Consider the following 11,344-nt stretch of genomic DNA (forward strand, 5'->3'; position numbering starts at 1 on the left):
TTAGGCTTGCTCAAAATGGAGGATATTTTGGAATGCCTCCTAGACAGAAGGTTGAAATGCAGGCCATATCCTGGAAAAAGCAGGATGCCTGGTCACCCTAAGCTAAAACCACTCCTATCAATATAAACCCATGCTACTTAGTCCTGCTCAAAATGGAGGGCATTTAGGGATTTCTCCTGGACAAAAAGCTGAAAGATAGGGCATGGCCTGGAAAAGAAGGACCTCTGCTCACCCTGAGCTAGAAACACTCCTAGAAATATAAACTCATGCTTCCTGGCCATACTCAATATGGGGGACATTTTACAATTCCTCCTGAACAGAAGGCTGAAATGTAAGACATGTCCTGGAAAAGGAGGACCTCTGGTCACCCTGAGCTAAAAACACTGATATGTCAATCCATGCTTCTTAGCCATGCTCAAACTCGAAGGCATTCAGGAAAATGGTAGGACATGCCCAAATAAGAGTTACAAACAGTCCTATCAATATAAATCCATGCCTTAGTCTTGCTCAAAATGGAGGACGTTGAAAGGGAAGGCATGTCCTGGAAAAGGAGGACCTCTGCTCATCCTGAGCTAGCAACACTCCTAGAAATATAAACACATGCTTCTTGGCCATGCTCAAAATGGGGGACATTTTACAATTCCTGTCCTGGAAAATACATGTCCTGGAAAAGGAGGACCTCTGCTCACCCTGAGCTAGAAACACTTATAAACCCATGCTCAAACTGGAGGGCATTCAGGAAAATGGTACAGCCTGCCCAAATAAAAGCTAAAAACTCACACTCCTATCAATCTAAATCCCATGCTCCTTAGTCCTGCTCAAAATGGAGGACGTTTAAGGGATTCCTCCTGGACAGAAGGCTGACAAGGGCAGGGCATCATGCCTTGGGAAAGGAGTCTCCTCCATGAGAAAAGTTCCTGGCAGAGAGGTTCCTTCTGGGCTGGCTCTGAAAGGGAGCAGCAGCAGGAGGAGGAGGAGGAGGGGAGGCAGGGAAGGAGGCAGGCTCCTGCTTGGGACTCCCTGGTCCCTCCTCCTCCCAGCCTTTCCCCTCCGCCTCCCTTGGCAGCGACCTCGGCTCCCACCCCAACTTTGTCCTGCTTCCAGCGCGCAATCCCTGCTCTTCCCTTCTTAAAAGAGGCAGAGCCTCCTCTAGAAAGCCAGAGGAAGAAGAAGGTGGAGGAGAAAGGAGGAACAGGAGCCCCTGATCTGCACCCCAAGATGGAAGTTGGGGTCTCCTCAAGTTGGGGTAGGTGCTCCCCCAAACATTGCCCTGCTAGAAAGACAGCCCCCCCTGGCCTCCCTGGGACTAGGCTGGGGTTGAGTTGAGGGCTCTTGGGACTTTTGGAGGGGCACCCCAAGGCTTCCAGGGATGCCCCCCTAGGAGCTAGTGCTGCTTGGGGACAGCTGGGTTGCCCAGGGAGAAAGGATGACAGCCACTCAGGAATGGAAACAACATCCTAGCCCCCAGAAGCTGCTTTTAACTTCTATGGAAGGGTGGGGAGGAGTGCGGGGGGGATTGGGAAGGCAGTCTGTTTATTTCTGGGTTCAGCTGCCCAAGATGACCATGGCCCGGAATTTCACCTCAGGACCTTGGCCTCCTCGCCAAATAAGGCTGTGTCCACACTGTAGAAATAATCTGGGTTGACACCGCTTTAACTGCCATTGCTGAAGGGATCCCGGGACGGTAGACTGTCTGGCTGGATTTGTCAAGTTTGTTGAGATGGGCAAACAAGCCGGCCGTTCCCCTCAGGAAAGTAAAGGAGAAGTTTAAAAGTGTGCCACCCTTAAGAGAAAGGGCATACGTCCCTTGAGTCGCTTGCCTTGTGTGGTGTTTGTACTGTACGTATTGCATTGTATGGTGGCATGCGCCTGAACTGACAAATTAATAGGAATTCCTTGTTGCAGAAGAAGGGAGAGGAGGGAGAGATACAAAGACTTGTTCAATTTCCTTTTGCAGTCATTGGCATAAGCAGGCCACAATCTTCCTTTGCTTTTCGGGCCTGAAGGTTGTGGGATTGTGGGTTGTCTGGCTGAGCTTGTCAACAGATGTTTGTAAAGGTGGGCGAGCAACCTGCCATTCCCCTCGTGAAAGTTAAGGAGAAGTTTAAAAGTGTGCCACCCTTATGGGATAGAGCATATGTCCCTTGAGTCCCTTGCCATGTGTGGTTTGAGTTGTACGTATTGCATTGTATGGTTGCATGTGACTGAATTGACAAAGTAATAGGAATTCCTTGTTGCAGAAGAGGGGAGACAGGGGAGAGATGTAAAGCCTCTTGTCAGAGACCAACTGAATTTCCTTTTGGAGTTAATGGCATAAGCAGGCCATAGTCTTCTCTTACTATTCAGGCCTTAGGTTCTACAGTGAGGCTGCATCCACACTGCAGAAATAATCTGGTTTGACACTGCTTTAACTGCCACGGCTGAAGGCTGTGGGATCCTGAGAATGGTAGTTTGTCTGGTTGAGGTTGTCAACAGAAGCTTGTAGAGGTGGGCGAACAACCTGCCATTTTCCTCATGATAGTTAAGGAGAAGTTTAAAAGTGTGTTGCCCTCAAGAGACAGGACACGTACATCACTTGAGTTGTATTGTATTTATTGTATTGTATGGCTGCATGTGACTGAATTGATGAATTAATTGGAATTCCTTGTTGCAGAAGCAGAGAGAGAAGGGGAGAGATGCAAAGCTGCTTGTCAGAGACTGGTTGAATTTCCTTTTGGAGTCACTGGCATAAGCAGGCCACAGTCTTCTCTTGTTTTTCAGGCCTTGGTGCTACTAAAGTTAAGACAGAGAAAGTTCTATTGTACAGGACACAAGAGGCCAGGAGGGAGAGGCCAGAGGAGTTTGCAGAGGTTATTAATGTGCCCACTCCTTGCGGCACCAAGAAGCAATTGTGTACCAGTTACAGTATCTGAAAAATCATTAATTTCACTTGTTTGCCCTTTCTCACCAAGTCGCCCAGAGGTGAGGATTAAGCCTCTGGTACTACATAGAAAGTGCAAACAGCCAAATCTGTTCACCCACTTCTTCCCTCTCTTTAGGCAGAGCTGCACAGGAAGTCAGTAATGGAAGAAGATACCCCATCCTCTTACTTTTTCATCTGTGCACATGCTTGCTCTCTGATGGTGTGGTGGTACACACTGGGCCTTCAAAAATCCACATCCTCCCCCCCCCCAGTGAGAAAAAGGGTCTGAGAGCAAGTACAGTGGTCCCTCCACATTTGCTGGGGTTAGGGGTGATGAAGGACCCTCATGAATGTGGAAAAACCACAAATAAAAAATCCCACTATTATTTTTACCTGAGAGAACACATCTCTAGGAATCTCCAGGTCTTCCAGTGCAACTCTGATGTTTATCACACTATGCTCTTAAAGAGCTACTATTCCAGTGTGACTCCTCTAGCAGCCTCCTGTTGCATGCTGGGATTGGCAGTTTTAAGGAGCTGAACTTCTCTGCCTGAGAATTCTAAATACTCCTCCTTAAAACTGCCAATCCCAGCATGCAACAGGAGGCAGCTAGAGGAGTCACACTGGAATAGTACCTCTTTAAGAGCTTGTCTGATAAACACCTCTGTCATCAACATCTGCCGGAAATTGATCACAGAATCATGCTGGAGGACCTACAGATGTCTGGAGAAGTGTTTTCTCTAGGAACTTCTAGGTTCTTCAGCAGAACTCTATGATCAACATCTGACAGAGTTGTGCTGAAGGATCTAGATAGAGAGAAGATATTAATCAAAACCACAAATAATCAAAGCTGCAAAAGTCATAGCCTCAAATGTGGAAGGCCAACTGTAATTCTCTTGGGAGAAGGAGAAGTTACCCTGTGCTTCTTTTTATTTCTAGCCAGGATTGGGAATCTAGCAAGGATGGTGGCAAATGCCCCTGATAACTGATCTGCCATCTCTTTCTGGGAGGGCACATGTCCTCATGCATCTTCTCTTTTGGGACAGTTCTATCTGCTCTCCTACCCTCTCCATGAATTGTGCAGACTCAACAATAACATTTAAAGGGATCAAGAATGCATGCTCTCTCAAAGATCAGCATGATGGAGTGGGAATAATGTAGCTGGGACCAGTCTCCAACTCTGCAAAATGTGCAGGCAAATAAGCAAAAGGGGTGGCCTACATCTTCAGTTGGCCAAACCTTTTATGCTTCATCCTCCAGAGACAGAGGGGAGAGAAAGCAGATGGAATGTTTCATCTGGACCCAAGCATCATGGACAGTCTTACTTGCTATGGTGCCCACTGGGAGGGAGGGTAAGCTGCCTGCTCCTTCCTCTCTCTCTTTTGCTCACTCTCTCTCAGTGGGCACCATGCCACATAGGACTGCCCATGCGGTTAGTGTCTAGAATAAAAGAGCCATTGTGGCATAGGGGTTTGAGTGTTGGACAGTGGCTCTGGAAATCAGGGTTTGAATCCTGCTCAGCCAATGAAACCCACCAGTTAACCTTGGGCAAGTCACATGCTCTCAGCCTCAGAGGATGGCAATCACAAACAACCTCTGAAGAAACTTGCTAAGAAATCCCTGTGATAAGGTTGCCTTAGCGTCGCCATAAGACAAAAACAACTTGAAACGACAATTATCTGCCTTCTCTGAACAGAAGTGCCTTTTGCTTTCTCTTGCTTATGTGCTTCTCCCTTTACCTCTCCAACATTATTCTGGAGGACTTGCAAGGGTGTGTATGCACCCCTCCCACTGTATTTTCAGTCTAATGCAGATCAAGGAAGCAGAGAGAAAGGCACTTCATTGACTCTGTGTCATCAGAGTTGCTTATTGTAGAGTTGTAGGTTAAGAACACTTTTCAGACAATATGCTCAACATAAAGTTTAATTGGACATTTGTTCAGCAGGAATGGACCTGACAGTGAGAGGGAGACAGAGGAAAACCATATGTGTATGTCTGACAGAAAATACAAGAAAAGAAGAGAAAAAAGAAAAGTGAAAAAGACAGTTCCAGAGGGATAGTTTGTTAGATTAAAACACAGACAGATGGATTTGGATACAAGGATCAGGTTGTCCCTTGTCCACAGTCAAATTTAAAGGCAAGGGGGAAAGGTGTGATATAAATAAATAAATAAATAAAATAAACTCGTTCTTAGATTTTGTGAGGTGAGTCATGGCTGTTGAAGTGGTGTTGGGCTGCTTTAACCCAACGTTGATTATATCCTAGTTAACTTAAATGAGTTCAGATTTGCAGGGCCAGATGAACTACATCTCAGAGTATTGAAGGAACATGCTGACTTATTTTCAGAAAATTTCAATTGAACTTTGGAAGGAACGTCTTGACAGTGAGAGCAGTTTGGCAGTGGAACCAATTGCCTGGAGTGGTGGTGGGGTCTCCTCCTCTAGATGTTTTTAAAGAGATGCTGGACAGCTACCTGCTGGGTATGCTCTAGCTAGGTGCATGGTTGGCCCGATGGCGCATAGACCCTCTTTCAGCTCTATGACTCTATGGGGTGAAACAGACCGGCAGCTTCAGCCGGCTTTGGGCCACATGGGGATGTGGCCTTCAGATGACACACACCCCAATGCCACCCCCAAGCCAGCGTCATGCCACCCGCCCAGACAGCAGGCAGTGCTGCAATGCTCTGGTAACATGGCATTCATATCCCACACACCACAGGAGCGCAGAAAAGCCAACGTGGTAGAAAAGCTGCCCTTTTGTTACTTCTTTTTTGGCTGGGAAAACACTGGATCATGGTTGTGGTGTGTGGTTGCCGCAGCCCCATTCCAGCACTCAAAGGGGCATCATCAAGCTGCCCCTTTAGGGACGTCTTACCAGGCATATAATAGGTTTAGTTCTCAACCTGTACAGCAGAAATAAGGAAGTTCTACTTGCCCAGGTTCTTGGCTGGCAAAAAAGAAAAAAGAAAAAAAGAATTAACAACAAAAAGTTTGCAACTGCAAAGCATTATATTATTGAACTGGTAGATTTAATTTTTGTATTGTGAACTGGAATAATTTTTCAATGAAAGCCAGTATGCAAATATTTTGAATTAAATAAATAAATAAACAACTATGAATGCCTGGTAATTGTAAGAAAGTTGTAGCTGTTATTCCAGTGTGAGAGGCATTTAGCTGCTCACTGGGGAGATGCAGCAGCAATACTTTGTTTAGAGTGTTCCAGAGATGGGAAACATTAAGAGCTATGCACACTTCATTTTAAAAGCTCAAGTTCACAATCCAAATTTTCACCTTAAGATCTACAAAACAATCAACAGCAGCATTTCTTATGGTAATGGCTTTTGTGAAAACAATTTAAAAGTGAAAATGTCTTGTAGCTCATGACCTGCTGTCTACGTTGTCTACTGAGTCAATGATTATTATAGATAAATATAGTTCACTGTGATCTCAGATTTTATTTAATTTAATTTAATTTATTTTTTTGCTATTAATCAGTGTTACATTTTGTGTAATTTTTAACTTTGGAAGTAGATTGAATTTAATAAGAAATCCATGCTGTATAACTTGGATAACAGTAAAACGTGTGCAGTAAAACTGTATAGTTTGATGCAATTGAGAGATGGGTTAGGCTTTTTAGGACTACACTTTTGACAAATACATAATTTACTGTAGATGATTATTTAGTTAAATCAGTGAAGTCCTGTAGACTCTACATTGTTGAGGATGTTGGTGTTTCTCTTTCAGAAGTAATCCTATGAAAATGTTAAAATTACTATGACATTAAAATGTAAGCTGAGTTTTAGGAAAAACAAAATAGTATAACCACTGGTGTGCAAATATTCTGTGCTGGTGTATGATAGCTGTTTCACATTTTGACTGTCTTCTATGAATGCTTACATGGAACCGCTTTAATTAATCATTCAATATGCTGTTCACTAATATTAAGTACATTTCGTTGATATCTTTTATTTATTATATCTGTAGCCTCTCCCCTGTCATGGCTACTACTGCCTGTCTTTATCCCATAACCTGTTGCCAAATAACTATTTTTTTTATTAAATACAAAATATAAAATTAAAATAATGTTATAGAAAATAAATTGAAATGGAGAAAAGTCAGGATTGAAGCTGTTCTTTATTCTTGCTATTAATTCTTTATACTACACTTTAATCCCTCCCTCTTAATCTAATAAATTGTAATAGCCTAAATCCAATTGCTTGTCCAAACTAGAGTAGACCTACTGAATCAGTGGGTTTACACATGTGTTGCTTTGCCATTCAGCAGTTGATTGAATGTGTTTAGTCTAGTTGGGAGTAGCAACTGAATATAGGTCCACAGATGTCCATCCTCCCCCCCCCCCCCCCATTCAATTGTAACTGAAAGAAATACTTTCATGTTCAGAAGCACACTAAGTTTTTTGTGCTGAATTTAGCTGCTGTATCTGGAACTTGTGTTCCATGTATTGTAGAAATGGGAAGAAATAAAAAAATCAGTAAAAGTGACATCTAGGTTCATGTAAAGGAGGACCACCACCCCCCAAATAAAAAGCTGGAAAGAAAGGTATTTCAATCAAATAGAAAATCAGGGCCACAGCTAGAAAACAATCCTAGTCTTCATACAGCACAGCAGTTTTCAAAATGCTTATAGGATTCCTTGGAAGCTTACTGGGGGTTCCTTGGAAGATAAACAGTGGTTGAGAAGCTGCCTAAAAGACATTTTGACCTCTATTACCAGTGTTTATTTTACAGTGTATTGCTGCACAGTGGAAAACTTCTTCTTTTTTTCAAGGAAGAGACAATTCATATATCCTAAAAAGGATGTATGCATTCCTCCATATAGCCTTAGCACAGTATTATTGTTTTTATTGTTGTTTTTTTAAAATAATTTCTGGATTACCAATTGCATTGGGTAGCCATACTTTCATACTTTCAAGTTTCTTTACCACAAGTCAGCACTATGCAGTAAATAAGACAGTGTTGGTATCTCAACAAGAAAATAAATTTCTGCACTTCCATTGATATGGTTGCATTCCTATACAGGTACTTCAACAGCATTCCTACTTTCACTCCCTGCTTTTCCTTTTTGTGAAGAAATAAAAAGACACACTTGAGGTTACCTAAAGAAAGATAATAATATCATAAAAATAATAAAATAATAACAATAAAATGGTAATCCCTGCATATTACTGACCTGAGATCTTTGGGTATAGGACAGGATGTAAAAATTTTAATTAATAAATAAAGTAGTTTAATAATTACATTGAGGGTTGGGGGAAAAACAGACATACTCCAAAGTTCTTTTTAACTGCTGGCCTGAAAATCATAGACAGCCAATGTTACGTACAGAAAAAGTACACAGAACTCTTTGTAGGTTACTGAGCTGACTTGCAGAGAAGGGAAAGGTTTCTCCATATTCTCCTCTGCCAGTCTGCTTGGTTTCCATGATGGCTGTGGGTAAAGGAAAAACTCATCCCTCACTTTTGTCTCTTTCCTGCCAGCCTGTCTGGCAGAATACAGCTTGTAGAGAAAGAAAGAAAGAAAGAAAGAAAGAAAGAAAGAAAGAAAGAAAGAAAGAAAGACTAGCCTACTGAAATTCTAATATTCTGCATTTCTGTATTAGCTATGAGGGTGGGGCCTTTGGCCTTTTAGCAGGCTAATGAACTTGACTTATTTACAAGACTGATATAATCCAGTTGCTGCTAGGGCAATTGCTGTGCATTTACATTTACAATACAATACTGCTGAGTTCCTAATTTCTTACAGTCTCAAGAAAGTGATAGTTCAGAAACCCTTTGCAGATTAATTTGGTTAGACTGTGCCCAGTTTAAAAAAAAAACACCCTAAATTGTACCAAGGCATACTGGAACAATTAAGCAATGGGTTTGGATTGCTTAAGTGTACAGACCAGTTTACCTCCAAAGTGTGAGGAAAATATTCCAGACTTCTTCAGAAACCTTACAGAAAAACATTTTTAAATGGAGACAGAAAAGGTGTATATAAACGAATTCTCTGTCTAGCTAGACAGTTGTTGTTTTTTTTAGCAGTACTGGCATCAGGAGAGTGATGAAGGAAGACTGGAGAAACACAGACTTTTGATGCTGGGTGCAGCAGCATGTCTGCAGTAAACAATAAAATAAAGCTTGAGCTGATTCTACTGCTGCCCTATGTGCCTGCCTACAACAGGCAAGGCAAACAGCTGCTGTCTCCAAACTCCCTCACTGAATATGCATGAACAACAAAACACAGTGAAAGGGGGGACTTTATCACACTGCTTCTCTAATGAACTTACTACTCCCGAATTGAAGCCTAATTCAGGTTGTGTCCTCGTCCTATGGCATGGCTTTTGTCTCTCATTCCATCATGTGAGTACAACCCAGCTGCAGCCCATGTCCTTTAATGCGCTTCGGTAACAATGTTTTAAAGTCAGGAACTTTCCGACTTTGAAAAATGGCTGCTGAGGTGCATTAAAGGACATGGGCTGCAGCTGGGCTGTACTCACATGATAGAATGGGAGACAAAAGCCATGCCATAGGACGAGGATGCAACCTGAATTAGGCTTCAATTCGGGAGTGGTAAGTCGCATTATTAAGATGTGCGATAAGCCTCGGGGAGAGCAGAAAAGCCTGCCCCAATAGCTATCCCCAGCATGTTGAAAAAGGATAGATCTGTAAGTTAGGCTACCAGAATAGAAATCATAAGAAAATTAGAGGCTGGTAAAGGAAAAGGAAAATCATTCCTGGATGCATTTTGGAAGAAGCATTCAGATAGTCTCTAGTAGATTCAAAATGTATTTCTTTACTTATGCAATGAAGCCCTGATCTGGTTGTTTCATTTCACATGTGCATATTGTTAGATTGGAATGAAATTTTTGCTCAAACCTGCAGAACTGCTCTTCTTTTTTGTGGTGCAGAAACCTCTCTCTATTTCTTCCATGTTATTTCTACTTCAGGAACAAAATTTTTGGTTAAAGAAGTAATGATCAGGAACACAACCACTTTGGTAACCAAGGTATACCTGAACTTAAATTATAAATGACATACATACACAAATGCAACTTGGACTGATGAGATAATACAAAGTTTTGAAGAGTAGGAGGAAAGAGCTTATTAAATAGTTTAAGAATTTGCTTTACATTTATTTGGTACATAGGAGATTCAGGCAAACCAATCTGTGGATGATTGTAATTACACAAACATCCAGAACCAGTAATTTTTCAATTGCTTCACTTTGTAGTAGTCATTAGTGGATGCAGCTCATTGCATGTTTTACAGAAAACCATTCATATAATTACTTTTTGAAACAAATTTATTTTTTTCATTAATGATTAATGTTTTCTGACAAATAAAAATCAAGAATTACAGGTTAATCGTAGAAAAGGATCCCATTTATTTTCATTTTATAAACTTAAACAAATTAAATGCCTCCAAGGTTGGACTTTGTTAAAACAAAGCCTATATAAAGTATGTGTTTATTATTCATGTTACTGGCGGCTCAGCTGGAAAGCAGTTAGAGGGATACAGAAATAAATGTTTTCATCATAGCAATCTTCTGTTTCTGTTCATAACTGTACATTTATTTTCAAGAAAGGTCTGTTCAAACTATGAGTACCATATCTGATTTTTAAAACGGGAACATATATTTGAAATTGAAACAGAACTGTTAGAACGACATTTAGACCTTTTTGGGGAAGGTAGCAGCAGCAGCACCAGCTTTCCTCACGCTAGGAGTTATGAGAAAGCAGTTAATAAATGAACTTCTGATAAGGGTTATTTAGACAGTGAAAATAATCAAAGTAGAATCTGGGTTGAATCTTTGTTGTTCACATGCATTTCAAATGCTTCTGATTAAATTTAGAGGAGGAGCTTCCAAAAAACCCTACTTAATCCAGGATCATCAATCTCCGGTATTTTCCCCAATTTTTTATTTAAAGATTCAGCTTATCTGATATGTGAATAACCGATGTGAGTAAACCCGAGGTAAAACCAGATAAAACTCTACATGTCTTGAACGTGCTTCGAATACATTCACATCATCGACTCCATCTTTAATCGAGTGCTGACACCTGAGCAACCAAACTCACAGAGATATGCATAGATGTGGTCCCATAGTGTGAACAACAAATCTGGAATGTGTGAGTGAGATTATTCACATCGTCGTGCCAAAGACAACAACATGTGAATGACTCCCTAGTGTCTCAACCATGAGAATATCTCAGGCACAATGCTGCTAAGAATACATTTTTAAAGAGAGTCAGAGAGAAAAGGAGACTGATCCAGGAATAATTACTTATGCTTGGGATTGTTTCATTATTGCACCAGTGATAAAGATGCTAATATAACATTGCTTTTAAACATTTACAATAATGAATTAACATTTATTTAATAAACTATTTCTTGGTTTTCTGAGGTAGAAAACCTCTAGCTGCAAACCTAGGCCCACTTTCC

The 11,344-nt window shown here is 41.3% G+C and overlaps 1 protein-coding gene across 2 annotated transcripts in view; it reads left to right on the plus strand.

Moving 5' to 3' along the window:
* The first annotated feature begins 1,047 nt into the window (after positions 1–1,047).
* The window catches only part of PPP2R3A (protein phosphatase 2 regulatory subunit B''alpha), a 39,789-nt gene continuing 29,492 nt past the window's right edge, over positions 1,048–11,344 (plus strand). For both annotated transcript variants that reach the window (XM_042457935.1, XM_042457936.1), the window contains exon 1: positions 1,048–1,246. The gene's annotated coding sequence lies outside the window, so the exon portion shown is untranslated. The remainder of the gene's footprint in view (positions 1,247–11,344) is intronic.

Source organism: Sceloporus undulatus, chromosome 3, assembly GCF_019175285.1.
Source record: "Sceloporus undulatus isolate JIND9_A2432 ecotype Alabama chromosome 3, SceUnd_v1.1, whole genome shotgun sequence".
NCBI lineage: Eukaryota > Metazoa > Chordata > Lepidosauria > Squamata > Phrynosomatidae > Sceloporus > Sceloporus undulatus.